The sequence below is a fragment of the Lagenorhynchus albirostris genome, chromosome 9 (assembly GCF_949774975.1).
Source record: "Lagenorhynchus albirostris chromosome 9, mLagAlb1.1, whole genome shotgun sequence".
NCBI classification, from domain to species: Eukaryota; Metazoa; Chordata; class Mammalia; order Artiodactyla; family Delphinidae; genus Lagenorhynchus; species Lagenorhynchus albirostris.
In genome coordinates this window covers 62,784,812-62,799,933 of record NC_083103.1, presented here as the reverse complement: position 1 = coordinate 62,799,933, position 15,122 = coordinate 62,784,812, and positions in this window count along the sequence as shown.

Sequence of the window (15,122 nt, the reverse complement as noted above, 5' to 3'; positions counted from 1 at the left end):
GGTGTGGAGAAAAGGGAGCCCTATTGCACTGTTGGTGGGAATGTAAATTGATACAGCCACTATGGAGAACAGTATGGAGGTTCCTGAAAAAACTACAAATAGAATTACCATATGACCCAGCAATCCCACTACTGGGCATATTCCTGAAGAAAACCATAATTCAAAAAGACACATGCACCCCAATGTTCACTGCAGCACTATTTACCATAGCCAGGTCATGGAAGCAACCTAAATGCCCATCGACAGACGAATGGATAAAGAAGATGTGGTACATATATACAATGGAATATTACTCAGCCATGAAAAGGAACGAAATTAGGTTATTTGTTGAGACGTGGATGGCTCTAGAGACTGTCATACAGAGTGAAGTAAGTCAGAAAGAGAAAAACAAATATCGTATATTAATGCATATATGTGGAACATAGAAAAATTATACAGATGAACCAGTGTGCAGGACAGATATTGAGATGTAGAGAACAAATGTATGGACACTAAGGGGGGAAAGCAGCGGGGTGGTGTGATGAATTAGGAGATTGGAATTGACATGTATATACTGATGTGTATAAAATGGATAACTAATAAGAACCTGCTGTATAAAAAATAAATTAAATTAAATTTTTTAAAAAACAGTACTTCACATCCTTAATGATTTTCTTACCTTAAAATCTTTGATTAAATTATGTACACATGAATGCATTATTACACTTGTGAAAAAACTTAAATACAGATAACACTAAATTTTTTAACCATCATTCTCAGCCCTGGTTCCCTTGGTTCCCGCCTTCCGAGAGGTAACAACTGTTACCTCTGTTTTGTGTGTATTCTCCCAGACCATGTTCTATGCATTTAATGCATATATATGTAGCCATAGGAAACAATTTACTGTTTTAGTTTGTTGATTTGTTCGTGGTTATTTTTTTTATTCCAGTGCTATGATACAATATCGATCATTCTTCGAATTGCCTTTCTCACTAAACAGAAAGTCTCACAATACAGAAAGTCTTGGAGTGCTTTCTGTATTGATACTTAAAGAACTACTTCATTCATTTTGGCTGCTGTATTGTATTCTTTGTTATGAATATACCATGGTTTATTTAGCCTGTGTTGTTATTGACTTTTAGGCTGTTTCCACTCTTTCTCTCTCACAAAAGACATGCTTATAGATGCTTCTTTATGTACCTGTGTGAGTGTATGTCTAGTGTAGATTCAGAGAAATGGCATCACTTGATCTTAAGATCACCTACTTCTTTCTATGTGTGAATGAGAGGAAAAACTCTTTTGAGGATCCTGGAGGAGAAAAAGTTTAGTTCTTAAAAGTCCGAAAAATGATTTCCTCCCCACCCCGCCCCAGTTTTGTTCTAGTATTATCTTGAGGTTTCTAGCTAGGGGGGATGGGTAAAACCGAACAAGTAAAAGGACATATCAGGATTGAGGGGAAAGATAACAGGCAGGTTTGGTTGAGTTCAAGATGCTGCCTTCTCTCTCTCTCTCTTTTTTTTTAAACATCTTTATTGGAGTATAATTCCTTTAAAATTTTGTGTTACTTTCTGCTGTATAACAAAGTGAATCAGCTATATGCATACGTATGTCCCCATATCCCCTCCCTCTTGTGCCTCCCTCCCACACTCCCTATCCCACCCCTCTAGGTGGTCACAAAGCACCGAGCTAATCTCCCTGTGCTATGCAGCTGATTCCCACTAGCTATCTATTTTACATTTGGTAGTGTATATATGTCAATGCCACTCTCTCACTTCATCCCAGCTTACCCTTCCCCCTCCCCATGTCCTCAAGTCCATTCTCTATGTCTGTGTCTTTATTCCTGTCCTGCCCCTAGGTTCATCAGAACCATTTTTATTTTAGATTCCACATATATGTGTTAGCATACGGTATTTGTTTTTCTCTTTTGGACTTACTTTACTCTGTATGACAGACTCTAGGTCCATCCACCTCACTACAAATAACGTAATTTCATTTCTTTTTATGGTGAGCAATATTCCATTGTATATATGTGCCACATCTTCTTTATCCATTCATCTGTCAATGGACACTTAGGTTGCTTCCATGTCCTGGCTATTGTAAATAGTGCTGCAATGAACATTGTGGTACATGACTCTTTTGGAATTATGGTTTTCTCAGGGTATACGCCCAGTAGTGGGATTGCTGGGTCATATGGTAATGATATTTATAGTTTTTTCAGGAACCTCCATACTGTTCTCCATAGTGGCTGTATCAATTTACATTCCCACCAACAGTGCAATAGGGCTCCCTTTTCTCCACACCCTCTCCAGCATTTATTGTTTGTATATTTTTGATGATGACCATTCTGACCGGTGTGAGGTGATACCTCATTGTAATTTTGATTTGCATTTCTCTAATGATTAGTAATGTTGAGCATCCTTTCATGTGTTTGTTGGCAATCTGTATACCTTCTTTGGAGAAATGTCTGTTTAGATCTTCTGCCCATTTTTGGATCGGGTTGTTTGTTTTTTTGATGTTGAGCTGCATGAGCTGCTTGTAAATTTTGGAGATTAATCCTTTGTCAGTTACTTCATTGCAAATATTTTCTCCCATTCTGAGGGTTGTCTTTTCGTCTTCTTTACGGTTTCCTTTGCTGTGCAAAAGCTTTTAAGTTTCATTAGGTGTCATTTGTTTATTTTTATTTCCATTTCTCTAGGAGGTGGGTCAAAAAGGATCTTGCTGTGATTTATGTCAAAGAGTGTGCTGCCTATGTTTTCCTCTAAGAGCTTGATAGTGTCTGGCCTTACATTTAGGTCTTTAATCCATTTTGAGTTTGTTTTTGTGTATGGTGTTAGGGAGTGTTGTAATTTCACTGTTTACATGTAGCTGTTCTCTTTCCCCAGCACCACTTATTGAAGGGCTGACTTTTCTCCATTGTATATTCTTGCTTCCTTTATCAAAGATAAAGTGACCATATATGCGTGGGTTTATATTTGGGCTTTCTATCCTGTTCCATTGACCTATATTTCTGTTTTTCTGCCAGTACCATACTGTCTTGATTACTGTAGCTTTGTAGTATAGTCTGAAGTCAGGGAACCTTATTCCTCCAGCTCTGTTTTTCTTTCTCAAGATTGCTTTGGCTATTTGGGGTTTCTTGTGTTTCCATACAAATTGTAGAAATTTTTTGTTCTAATTCTGTGAAAAATGCCATTGGTAGTTTGATAGGGATTGCATTGAATCTGTAGATTGTTTTAGGTAGGATGGTCATTTTCACAATGTTGATTCTTCCAATCCAAGAACAAGGTATAGCTCTCCATCTGTTTGTATCATCTTTAATTTCTTTCATCAGTGTCTTATAGTTTTCTCCATACAGGTCTTTTGTCTCCTTAGATTGGTTTATTCCTAGGTATTTTATTCATTTTGTTGCAATGGTAAATGGGAGTGTTTCCTTAATTTCTATTTCAGATTTTTCATCATTAGTGTATAGGAATGCAAGAGATTTCTGTGCATTAATTGTGTATCCTGCCACTTTACCAAATTCATTGATTAGCTCTAGTCGTTTTCTGGTGGCATCTTTAATATTCTCTATGTATAGTATCATGTCATCTGCAAACAGTGACAGTTTTATTTCTTCTTTTCTGATTTAGATTCCTTTTATTTCTTATTCTTCTCTGATTGCTGTGGCTAAAACATCCAAAACTATGTTGAATAATGTGAGAGTGTGCAACCTTGTCTTGTTCCTGATCTTAGAGGAAATGGTTTCAGTTTTTCACCATTAAGAATGATGTTGGCTGTGGGTTTGTCATATATGGCCTTTTTATGTTGAGGTAGGTTCCCTCTATGCCTACTTTCTGGAGAGTTTTTATCATAAATCGGTGTTGAATTTTGTCAAAAGCTTTTTCTGCATCTATTGAGATTATCATATGGTTTGTATACTTCAATTTGTTAATATCGTGTATCACATTGATTGATTTGTGTATATTGAAGAATCCTTGCATTCCGGGGATAAACACCATTGGATTATGGTTTATGATCCTTTTAATGTGTTGTTGGATTCTGTTTGCTAGTATCTTGTTGAGGATTTTTGCATGTATGTTCATCAGTGATATTGGCCTGTAGTTTTCTTTTTTTGTGACATCTTTGTCTGGTTTTGGTATCAGGGTGATGGTGGCCTTGTAGAATGAGTTTGGGTGTGTTCCTCCCTCTGCTATACTTTGGAAGAGTTTGGGAAGGATGGGTGTTAGCTCTTCTCTAAAAGTTTGATAGAATTTGCCTGTGAAGCCATCTGGTCCTGGGGTTTTGTTTGTTGGAAGATTTTTTTTTTTTTTCGGTACGCGGGCCTCTCACTATTGTGGCTTCTCCCGTTGCGGACCACAGGCTCTGGACACACAGGCTCAGTGGCCATGGCTCACGGGTTTAGCCGCTCCACGGCATGTGGGATCTTCCTGGACCGGGGCATGCACCCATGTCCCCTGCATTGGCAGGCGGACTCTCAACCACTGCACCACCTGGCAAGCCCTGTTGGAAGATTTTTAATCATAGTTTCTATTTCAGTGCTTGTGATTTGCCTGTTTGTATTTTCTATTTCTTCCTGGTTCAGTCTCAGAAGGTTGTGTTTTTCTAAGAATTTGTCCATTTCTTCCAGGTTGTCCATTTTATTGGCATATAGTTGCTTGTAGTAATCTCTAATGATCCTTTGTATTTCTGCAGTGTCAGTTGTTACTTCTCCTTTTTCACTTCTAATTCTGTTGATTTGAGCCTTCTCCCTTTTTTGCTTGATGAGTCTGGCTAATGGCTTATCAATTTTGTTTATCTTCTCAAAGAACCAGCTTTTAGTTTTATTGATCTTTGCTATTGTTTCCTTCATTTCTTTTTCATTTACTTCTGATCTGATTTTTATGATTTCTTTCCTTCTGCTAACTTTGGGGGTCTTTTTGTTCTTCTTTCTCTAATTGCTTTAGGTGTAAGGTTAGGTTGTTTATTTGAGATGTTTCTTGTTTCTTGAGGTAGGATTGTATTGCTATAAACCTTCCTTTTAGAACTGCTTTTGCTGCATCCCATAGGATTTGGGTCATCATGTTTTCATTGTCATTGTTTCCAGGTATTTTTTTATTTCCTCTTTGATTTCTTCAGTGATCTCTTGGTTATTCAGTAGTGTGCTGTTTAGCCTCCATGTGTTTGTATTTTTTTCCTGTAATTGATATCTAGTCTCATAGCATTGTGGTTGGAAAAGATATTGATACGATTTCAATTTTCTTAAATTTACCAAGGCTTGATTTGTGACCCAAGAATTTGTGATTCTCTATCCAGGAGAATGTTTCATGAGCACTTGAGAAGAAAGTGTATTCTCTTGTTTTTGGATGAATGTCCTATAAATATCAATTAAGTCCCTGTTGTTTAATGTGTCATTTAACGCCTGTGTTTCCTTATGCAATAGTTCCACAAAAATGTAGACTACATTTATATGCACATTAAAGGAAAGTGTTTATAGAGTCACTGCAAAACTGGTATTAATAGTATGGGTATATTCATCTATATATTTATAATTTTAAAATAAAAACTAAACTGAAAATATTTAAAAAATAAAGCTTGTGTTTCCTTATTTATTTTCATTTTGGATGATCTGTCCATTGGTGAAAGTGGGGTATTAAAGTCCCCTACAATTATTGTGTTACTGTCGATTTCCCCTTTTATGGCTGTTAGCATTTGCCTTATGCATTGAGGTGCTCCCATATTGAGTGCATAAATATTTACCATCGTTATATCTTCTTCTTGGATTGATTCCCTGGATCATTATGTAATGTTCTTCTTTGTCTCTTGTAATAGTCTTTATTTTAAAGTCTATTTTGCCTGATATGAGAATTGGTACTCCAGCTTTCTTTTGATTTCCATTTGCATGGAATATCTTTTTCCACCCCCTCACTTGCAGTCTGTGTGTGTCCCTAGGTCTGAAGTGGGTCTCTTGTAGACAGCATATATATGGGTCTTCTTTTTGTATCCCTTCACCCAGTCTATGTCTTTTGGTGGGACTATTTAATTCATTTACATTTAAGGTCATTATCGATGTGTATGTTCCTATTACCATTTTCTTAATTGTTTTGGGTTTGTTATTTTAGGTCTTTTCCTTCTGTTGTGTTTCCTGCCTAGAGAAATTCCTTTAGCATTTGCTGTAAAGCTGGTTTGGTGGAGCTGAATTCTCTTAGCTTTTGCTTGTCTGTAAAGGTTTTAATTTTTCCATCTAATCTGAATTAGATCCTTGCTGGGTAGAGTAATCTTGGTTGCAGGTTTTTCCCTTTCATCACTTTAAATATGTCGTGCCACTCCCTTCTGGCTTGCAGAGTTTCTGCTGAAAGGTCAGCTGTTAACCTTATGGTGATTCCTTTGTATGTTATTTGTTGCTTTTCCCTTGCTGCTTTTAATATTTTTTCTTTGTATATAATTTTTTTAAATTAATTAATATATTTTAATTTTTGGCTACTTTGGGTCTTCGTTGCTCTGCATGGGCTTTCTCTAGTAGTGGCGAGCAGGGTCTACTCTTCATTGCGGTGTGCGGGCTTCTTATTGTGGTGGCTCCTCTTGTTGCGGAGCACAGGCTCTAGGCATGCGGGCTTCAGTAGTTGTGACATGCAGGCTCGGTAGTTGTGGCTTAGAGGCTGTACAGTGTAGGCTCAGTAGTTGTGGTGCACGGGCTCTAGAGCACAGGCTCAGTAGTTGTGGCACACGGGCTTAGTTGCTCCGCAGCATGTGGGATCTTCCCAGGCCAGGGCTCGAACCCATGTCTCCTGCATTGGCAGGCGGCTTCTTAACCACTGGGCCACCCAGGAAGCCCTGTCTTTAATTTTTGATAGTTTGATTAATATGTGTCTTGGCGTGTTTCTCTTTGGGTTTATCCTGTATGGGACTCTGCGCTTTCTGGACTTGATTGACTATTTCCTTTCCCATGTTAGGGAAATTTACAACTATAAGTTCTTCAACTATTTTCTCAGACCCTTTCTTTTTCTCTTCGTCTTCTGGGACCCCTATAATTCGAATGTTGGTGTGTTTTATGTTGTCCCAGAGGTCTCTGACACTGTCCTCAATTCTTTTTTTATTTTATTTTATTTTTTGGGTACATGGGCCTCTCACTGCACCACCAGGGAAGCCCTGTGCTCAATTCTTTTCATTCTTTTTTCTTTATTCTGTTCCCTGGCAGTTATTTCCACCATTTTATCTTCCAGCTCACTTACCTGTTCTTCTGCCTCAGTTGTTCTGCTAATTGATTACTTCTAGAATATTTTTATTTTCAGTTATTGTGTTGTTCATCACCATTTGTTTGCTCTTTAGTTCTTCTAGATCCTTGTTAAATGTTTCTTGTATTTTCTCCACTCTGTGTCCGAGATTTTGGATCATCTTTACTATCATTACTCTGAATTCTTTTTCAGGTAGGTTGCATATTACATATTCATTTATTTGGTCTTGTAGTTTTTTACCTTGCTCTTTTGTCTGTAATATATATATATATTTTTTGATGGGTGGGGCTGTATTCCTGTCTTACTGGTTGTTTGGCCTGAGGTGACCACCACTGGAGTTTGCAGGCAGTTGGATAGAGTCGGGTCTTGGTGCTGAGATGAGGACCTCTGGGTGGCCTCACTCCAATTAATATTCCCTTGGGTCTGAGGTTCTCTGTTAGTCCAGCAGTTTGGACTCAGAGCTCCCACCACAGGAGCTTGGGTCTGACCTCTGGCCTGGGAAGAACCAAGATCTTGCAAGCTGTGTGGCATGGCAGGAAAAAAAAAAAAAAAAAAGGAGAAGTACAATATCAAAGAATAAAAAACAAAATAAAATTAGAAAGATAAAAAATATGTCAGGAAAAATAAAAATATAATTGAAACAACTGCAACAAGGTAAAATAAAACTACAACAGAAAAAAGAAATAAAAAAGGGGGTGGGGGGGACAAGCCAAAAGGAGAGAACAATAACAAAGTATAAAGAATAAAATAGGGGTTTCCCTGGTGGCACAGTGGTTGAGAGTCCACCTGCTAATGCAGGGGACACGGGTTCGAGCCCTTGTCCGGGAAGATCCCACGTGCCGTGGAGCAACTAGGCCCGTGAGCCACAACTGCTGAGCCTGTGCGTCTGGAGCCTGTGCTTCGCAACAAGAGAGCCCACAATAGTGAGAGGCCCGTGCACCGCGATGAAGAGTGGCCCCCGCTTGCCACAACTAGAGAAAGCCCTCGCACAGAAACGAAGACACAACACAGCAAAAAAAATTAATTAATTAATAAACTCCTACCCACAACACCTTCTTTAAAAAAAAAAAGAATAAAATAAAATTCGAAAAATAAAAGATTTATTAGGAAAACTAAAAATATAAATGAATCAACAAGGTAAAACAGAACCCTAATCTAAAAATAAAAGAAGAAAAAAAACCTCCTTTCCCTCCTTGGCTATGGGGGCAGAGTTTAGGCGGGGGTGGAACTTAGGCAGGGGCAGGGTTTGGGGTGGGTCAGGACCTAGGCTCAGGACCCACACAGCAGGAAAAGAGCTTGGGGGCGGGGCCTAGGTGGGGCGACGTTCAAGCGTTTGGCGGGACCTCTGCTTAGGATGTATGTGGAAGGGGAGAGCAGCATGTGGAAAGGAGCGCCTCCGGAGTGTGGAGTTCCGGAGTTTGGAGCTAAGGCCCTGGGTGAGGGTGTGTGGGTGGGGTTTAGGCCCAGCGCATTGGAGGGGGTCTCAGAGGGCGTCTCCGAGTGTAGAGGTAGGGCCCTGGGTGGGGGTGTAGGGGCAGGGCTTGGGCTCTGTGCAGCAGGAGGGAGGCTCCGAGGGCAAAGGATTAGGCCTGGGAGCCCAAGAGGCTCCCTGGTGCCTAAGTGGACAGGGAAAGCGCTTCCCTTCCGTTCCTCCGTGCCCCCCCCCCACCATCTCCCCCACGGTGTCCCCCCTCCCCACTGGACCCCTAACCGCAGGTGGGTCCCGCTGGGTGTAGAACTCCTCTCCTCCCCCAGCCACCCCTCAGCGGTGCCGGTCCCGGAGGTCTGGTCTTTATTTTTGCTCCCCTTCTCTCCCTCCCACTCCCTCAGGACCCGCCTGGCTGGAGGGCGCCTCGGTGGGCAGAGGATCAGGCCTGGGATCTCAACAGGCTCCCAGGGGCCCAAAGGGGCAGGAGAAACCTGGCCACGCTCCCTTTTGATCCTCTGTCCTCCCGGTGGTCCCCCAATTTCCCCCTTCGGGTGAGGGATTCCCTTCTCCTCCCCCAGCTGCCTCTCAAGGGCACCTGTCCCATCCCTCTTCCACTTCTCCTCCCCTTTCACTCCCCCAGGCCCCACATCCTACCCGGTCGCTGGGGGTAGGTGTCCTCTTAGGTGTCTGTGGTCCCCCACCAGTGCCTGGTAGGTGCTCTAGTTGTGCAGAGGCCCGAATTCTACGTCCTCCTAGTACGCCATCTTGGCTCCGCCCCTTCCAAAATCTGCCTTCTCTCTTATGGGAGGGAAGAATGTTCCCACTCAAGCCCAGTGAATCCAACTGTCAACCCAACTTTTGGTGGGTACACATGCGGTACAGAGCACAAAACTCAATGCTATAAGGATTATGGTAGATGACATGGTCTCTGCCTTAATGAGGGAGAACACACATCCATTCATGGGGAAACACAGAAACACTTTCAAGCCATACATTGTACCACCTAGTGCAACTTGGTGTCAGGCAAACAGCACAGGCAGGATTACTGCTGGGTGAATATTAAATCTTCTTGGCCTTTCACCAGGATTACTGCCCTAGGTTTTTACCTGGTCTCCTCACCCATAATCTCTCCTTTTCAGCCCATCCAGATGACTGCTGATAAAATAATCTCAGGAAACCACTCTTTTGGTATTTGGGATCTTGCTTATTCCCTACTCCTCTTATCCTGCCTGTTAAACTTCCCTTCATTCTTCAAGATTCAGCTCAATAACTTTATGGTGGGAATCATTTGCAATACATAAGTGTATCAGATTAACATGCAGTATACCTTAAGCTTAAACAATGTTATATGTCAATTACATCTCAAGAGTGGGGAAAAAAAAGACTCAGCTCAAACTTTATTTACTCAACATGTATTACTTAACATGTATTGAGCACATACTATGTTCCAATCACCTCTTCTAAAACTTTCTTTGACTCTAGGTTCTGTGAGTTACTGCCTCCCTGCTTCTTCTCTTGTAATAGATCCTACTTTATTGTGATGGCTTAGTTATTTTTCTGACCTAACTCTACCCCAGACTGTAAGTTCTTTAAGTAGAGGGCCTCTCTCTTACCCATCTCTGTACCCCCAGCACACAATATGATGCTGGTTATATGACTGATGCTTAATCAATGTTTGCTCCACACAAAGCATGGATAAATGAGTTTCTCAGAAATGTGTACACTGGTTTTCAATGTCCTTTGGGGATCTGGACGTCAAATCTTGTTCAGAGAGAGAAGCAGCTAAATTAGGTGGCAAGAGCAAAAATAGTCTTTGAGGTGACATGTCCTAGATCCTGAAAGTAAGAAAGGGAGGACCTGGTACTTGCCCCAGTCTAGGTCTTCTCATTCTGTGTTTCAAACACACAGCCTGTATTTCTCTTTACAATATAAGGTGTGCTAAAAAATTATTTGTTCAAAAAGATAATGGAAAGCTTTTAAAAAGACCCCAACTTTCCCTAATGAGGAACTGCATGTTTTTAAAGCTCAAATCTAATGTTGCCCAGTTGCCTAAAGCCCTTTGATCACTTCCCAATGCTCTTAGGATACAGTTCAAATTTCTTAACTTGACTTGCAAGGCTCCACATGGCCTGGGGCCGCCTACCTCACCAGCATTCTTACACATCATTCTTCCTGGAGCTCTTTACACTTCAGCCACACAAGTCATTTCTTTGTTCCTCAAGGGCACCCAGCTTCCTCATCTGTGATGCTCCTTACACCCAGAGCACCCTCTGGTGCAATCCACCCACGCGCCTCCCACCTTGCCCACGTCATCTGGTTAATTGCCACTCATCTCTCGGGTCTCAGTGTAGCTGTCATTGCCAAGGAAGGCCTTCCCTTGGCCACTCAGGATGCTAGCTTACCCTATTCTCCACCTGCAAAGCACTCTGTGTTTTTCCTTTATAGCACTTATGATTATTGTAACTTGATCATTAAGTGTGTAATTATTGAATGTTTGTTTTTCACTCCTCACCTCCTAACTCCGGACTATAAGGTCCATGGGGACGGGCTCTGCATCTGCTCTGTTCACTACTTTATCAAAGGGGCTTTACCTACATCATTTCATTTAGTTTCAAATCCTGTCAGGTAGACATCCTTATCCCTTATTTGAGAGAGGAGACGGCCCAGAGAGATGTATGGTAGAGCCAAGATTTGACCACAGTTCCATCTGCGTTATTGAAAGCCTAAAAAGTTTAGAAGTTTGTCTATTTGGGATTTGAATTCTCAGGACCTGAACTGGAGTCCCAGTTCTACCTCTTTATAGGCTTATCATTCTGGGAGATTCTTCTCATCTGTAGAATAGAGATAATATTATTTACCTTATGTACCTCCTAATTTTCTTAGAGGATCAAATGAAATAATATACATGACATCCCTGGTAGATCATAATCCCCTCTGCAAACATAAGTGAAACAGGTAGCATTTTTCATCAGGCTTGAGTCTGTAATGGTTGCTGCTTGTCCGGTCTGCCCACTCTGGGCATTAGTTTCTTGGATAAAATTGTCCTTTAATCCATCTGTCCTTGTATACTGTCTAGAGGAGGTTGTTAGATTGGACTTATACTGACAACAAAAATATTAATTTAGAATGATACCATCCATCTTACAAAACAAGAATTATACATTTAGCTTTTATGTACATATAAAGACAATAAATAATATGCAGTGTGTTTCTAGTATTTAACATCTAGTCCTTGATCACCCAGATGAAATGATTAGGTAAGTGTAGTTAATGATTAGCATTAATGGTTAAGAGCTTAGACTTTGGAGTCAGAGAAATTTGGATTCAATTCTCTCAGGTCTACATTTACCAACAAGGAGGGCTTGGGCAAGTTACTTAACTTCTCTAAGCTTCACTTCTTCATCTTTAAAATGTACCTACCCCTCAGACAGTTGTAAGGACTAAAACAAACAATGTAAGTAAGTGCCTGGAACTTAGGAAACACTCTATCAATGTGGAGAGTCATTATTACCATCCCAGTCTGCTTTCTTTCCTGGCTTGCTGATCCCTATACACCTATTTGTTCCATGCTCCTTCCATTACAATTGGAATGACGACTTTCAGGTGTCAGAGTCTTAAATACTAATGCCAAGAACCCTCTCAATCTGCAACCGGTCTAAGTGAAGCCAAACTTGTATGAAGGCGAGAGCTTTCCTCCCGTGCACTCTGCACAATAAGGCCTACCACTTTCTTGTATTTCTGGGGAAGATTCTTTTTTTAAAAAATTTTACTTATTTATTTATTTATTTTTGGCTGTGTTGGGTCTTTGTTTCTGTGCGTGGGCTTTCTCTAGTTGCTGCGAGCGGGGGCCACTCTTCATTGCAGTGCGCGGGCCTCTCACTGTCGCGACCTCTCTTGCTGCGGCGCACAAGCTCCAGACGCGCAGGCTCTGTAGTTGTGGCTCACGGGCTAGTTGCTCTGCGGCATGTGGGATCTTCCCGGACCAGGGCTCAAACCCGTGTCACCTGCATTGGCAGGCAGATTCTCAACCACTGCGCCACCAGGGAAGCCCTGGGGAAGATTCTTTATTTGTGCAGAGCAGCAAGTTCCTGTAACCATATTTGAACAACTGCATGTCTCTGCTCAACTCCTTTTGAGTGGTACAGTAAGATGGGAGGATCTCATTCTCTCTGGCTTTGGACAGTACAAAGATGTACAATTTGGGGCCACAGTGAAAAGGGGGTTTACTGTTCAGTCATTCCATGGCTTCTACCACATAGGCTCTGTAAGGTGATTTGATTCATAATTAATTTAAAAACGAGAGACTTACTGTAATTTTGAAGTAGGAGTCAGAAATTCTAGCGATAGCATTGTATTCTGGTTTGTGTGTGTGTTTCTCACTTAAAATGCACTTATTGAGAACTTATGGTGTTTTCTTCTCTGGGGGAGGAATACAAAGATGAGTAAGTTATCTCTTCCTCATAGGAACTAAATCCTCTGTAGGAGATGGAAAAGGACACAAACAATGGAAGGGAATAAACAAGTAGGGGAGGAAGAACGTCCTGAGACCCTCTATTCTGAATTGGGATTTATGTGTATGGGGTAGTAGGTTAAGGGAATAAAAAGGTCATGGACACTGGAGTGGGCCTGAATCCTGGCACTTGTATTAAATTACCCTGAGCGAGCCATTTGCCCTCTCTGAACCAGTTTTCTCATGTGAAAAAAGGAGAATAATGCTTACTGCAGAAGATCGTTGTAAGGGTTAACTGAGATAAAGTACATCACGTGCCAAGTGCGATGCTAGGCTAATTATAGGTAATAAATATTAGCCATTATAAATATCATTATGATTAATACACCAATACATAGATACTATCTGGAAATCTTGTCAGCATATAGGGCCAGTGGAAGGGGCTTAAATGAAAGAGATATTAACGCCCATCCCAGCAGCACAGTGGACATGGGACATCTTCTCAGATATGCAAATGGGAAGTCCTTTCTGCTAAATATTTTCCACTCTTCTGAGACAGGTAATGACATCCTGTGGTCACTCCCCTCCCCTAGTGAACTATTAGATGGTGGTTTCACACACACCCCACCTAAAATGGCGGATTATCTGATGGTAACAGAGAAACAGGAAGATCAGTGGTTTCAATTGAGCAAAGAGACTATGTGTTTTACAGTAAATAACTGTTCCATTTCTATCAGTTCCTCGACCAAACACTTATATGACGTGGAATGATAAGGAAGCCAAGACACACCTTTGTAAAAGCCGGAAGTCTCCTTGATGTTAGAAGCGCATTCTGTTGTCCATAGCATGCTGAATGAGATGATGGCTGAAGACAGCTTCGTGGACAGGATAATTGCGCTAGCACACAGCCAGGTGAAGGAGGGGAGCCTGGCAGCGTACCTCTAAGTGCAGCTGCACCTTCCTCCATGAAGCTGCTGTCCTGCACTAGGATCTCTCATTCGGTTTGACCAAGTTAGGAAAGAGACCCAGATTTGATGAAAACAGAAACTGCATGGAAACTAACTTAGCTCGTTTATTATAAAACACCTTGATATATGGGAAACGGGGTTTCTAGGAGGAGAAAATGAGACAATCTGAGATATAATAGTTATTATTCATAAGAAATACCACTATGGTCTTTCTTCTGTTTCTAAAAGCAGTATTCTCATAAGGAAATTGTACCACCTAAGGGTTTAATTGGCATTAATTTGGTTGTATCTATGTTCATCATGATGATACTCATAAACAGTGGGTACCATTTTTGAGCTTCCAGCTTAGGTCATGGGGACCCCTGGGATTCAGTTAGAACTCTGTGACCCTTGGAGAGCTGCTTATCCTCAGACTTGAAGCTGTAAGCCCTATAAGGGTGGAGGTCTTTTCTGTCTTCTTCAGGACTGTGTCCTACTCAGAGCCAACACGTGATAGCTGCTCAATCAATACTTGTTGAAGTATTTAACTCAACATTCATATACTGACAACAACCCTGAAAGTTCAATATTATTAACTCTACTTGGTGAATAATAAAGTTGACCTGCTTGTTTCAAAGCTATCTACAGAGCTATGCATGTGATGGGGTGTTGCAGGGGTGGGAGAAGTTTGCTCTACGGTCACATGATCTCTGAGCTTAATATGGGAGAATCAAGGAGAGTAATATTGTTTATGTGAAGATTCTTTTCATATTTCCAGAGAGTGGGAGAGAGTAGCTCTGTTGGCCATTTGACTAGAGAAGGAGCTCGAAACCACATGTATGGGTAAAGGTGGAATCAAGTGGTGATATATTGTCTGGAGAAGAGAATGCTTGGGGACATTATAACCAGGCTCATGTAGCCCAGAGCCAACTCAGAGCAGAAGAAACTGTCTTGACCTGTGTAGGCTCAGAGGGCAGAATGCATTGTGCGTTTTAGGGAAGCCGACTTCGGTTCAACACAGGGAAGAGAACTGTAACATCCCCTGCTGTTTAGAAATAGAATAGATCACCTCAGAGGCAACAAATCCCCTGCTTGGATTGTGTCCAAGG